This window comes from Malania oleifera, chromosome 6 (genome assembly GCF_029873635.1).
Source record: "Malania oleifera isolate guangnan ecotype guangnan chromosome 6, ASM2987363v1, whole genome shotgun sequence".
Lineage (NCBI taxonomy): Eukaryota > Viridiplantae > Streptophyta > Magnoliopsida > Santalales > Ximeniaceae > Malania > Malania oleifera.
In genome coordinates this window covers 65365742-65368154 of record NC_080422.1, presented here as the reverse complement: position 1 = coordinate 65368154, position 2413 = coordinate 65365742, and positions in this window count along the sequence as shown.

The window sequence follows — 2413 nt, the reverse complement described above, 5'->3', positions numbered from 1 at the left end:
TTGATCATGGGGCTTTATGCATTGGGGAGTCCGAATTTCAGTTTTTCACATTCAGCTCGGCAGTCTCATATTTAAGTCGTGTTTGTAGAATTTGGGTTAAAAAATGTTCAAAATAGCCAAATTTTGGGACGATATGGGAATACTGACCCATACTCATCTTCATGATATCCTTGTGCTGGGCAGGGCAACTAGGCTTTAGAAGTCGGCGACTTTAGCAACCATAGGTTTGTGCAGTAACAGTAGTTGATTTGACAATGAGCTAGTTGACATGCGGTGGGAACCATGTATGTCACTGTCCAAACTATAGAAGTTTTTTTATCATTGATCACTGATTAGATGCTTGTACTGAAGACGTTTGTGGTCAGTTAGGCGCCGATTCCTTGACAAGATATCCAACCGTGGATGCCAAAGTTGCTCTTGATTTATTTCGTAAACACGAAGTTGGGACACATCAAACAATGTGATGTCTCACCTCCCTCCTACTCTAATTTTTGTTCTACTGCTTTGTCAGGTCTACCTCAAGCGCTAAGCTTGACGTGGGTCTTTTGCTCTTCTTTACATTGCGAGTGCCTGTGGCACAGTGATATTTCTTTGTTTAATTCTGATGAGATATTCTTATGTTGACTAAACTAATATGCCTCTTCGGTTATGGATTATAAAATTTGCCTCACGAGGTAAAATTTACCCGATTCTTTTATGAAAATGAACTTTTACGAACTCTTTACTCATTGGGGATTGTGATGGGCATTCTAACCAAGAGTGAGCTGTTTTATTTTATTTTATTTTATTTTTTGAGCTAGTAAGAGAAAAACTAAATAGCCAAAGGAAAGGCCTAGGGTAATGGATTGCAGATAGAGGGCACTGCGCCCCTGCCTCATAGGCACCCCTTTTCCGATCCTAGTTCCATGGAGAATATAGCTATTGTGCCGAAAGTTTTGGGGGTGGTTAAGGGTCATGAGACAAATCTAGTTATGCCTTCATTGTGGTGAGTTCTAGCTCCTGTCTGTCATCCTTCAAAATGGATCAGAAATGGGGGGGTCTATGGTTATCACAGATGACAAAAATAGAAGGTGAGGAGAATCTTAGTTGTTGCTCGCTTCACGTTATCTTTTTTTAACATTTTTTTTTTTATATAAATAATGATCTGCACATCTCATTTTTTTTTTTTTTTTTTTTTTTAAAATTTAAACATTCCCCTTAAACGTAAGATTTTTATATAACATGTGAACCCTTTTCCCGTCGCACCCATAGCCCATGGGAATCCTGAGCAAATTTTGAATTGTAGATTTAATTTTATACATATTTTTAATAGGTTGCACTGGAAAAATATCTTTCTACGGATTTCTCTTCATATTACACTTTAATCTTTTTGAAATTTTTGTCCAGTTGCTACGTTAAACCAAATAATAAAATGAGTATTGTATTTATATTTTTGCTAGTCTTATGATGCAAATCAACTAAAAATATTTTGGAAGAATTACACAATACCTTTTTGTTGTTTAACTTAAAAATAAGGAGTCACCTTGTGATTTTATTACCAATACTAATCGCTTATTTGATACTGTTGACTTTTTAAGTCCGATTCCTGTTTTGATAAATGATAAAGCACATTATCTTATTTGCGTGTTTAAACTTCGGAAAACACAGATGATGATGCAAAATAGAAGTCTTGAAAGCACGTAAAAGGATCACATTTCTTGGCGTATTCCATGGACATCAGAAGAGCAAAGTTTGAAGATTTGTTTCTTTTTAGTTGTAATATTTATTAGGTTTCAACTTGTGCATGCATGTCTCATGATTTGAATTGAAGCTCTCAAAAGACCATGACTTTAGGACCAAATTTACATGAAAAATCTTTCTATTTAAAATGTCTAAAATTACACACAGTTTTGAAATGGTTTTGAAATCAAAAAAATGGCCAAAAATCATTTGGACAAGTTTAAATCACCATTAGGCTTGATATAATTCATATACGCTTGTCCGAGCACGAGATTAGCTCTTTTAAGGCTAATTGGCATGGAAAAACAGAGCAATTGTTGACTAATGCATTACACTCATCGACTGATGTAAGTCAGTAGCCTTATGGAGTTTCTGCCCAGCTCAATCGTTGACGAATGGCAATGACTCATCGATGAATGGTTTTTGGCTCATTGACGAATAATGCCAATAGCTTTAAATGTTTTTCAGCCCAGATGACTTGTCGACAAAGCAGGGTGACTCGTTGGCGACTTAAGGTCACTCGTCGACGACTGCATTCCACTCGTCGACGATTCGTATTGGGAACATAACCCCAACGGGCGAAGATGGCTAGTTTTTCAAAATGGCCATGTAACGGCTAGTTTTGGGTTTGACCTGTAAATACAAGCTTAAATAACTTGTAATATGTTAGAAAAACATATTGGGAGCATGCTGC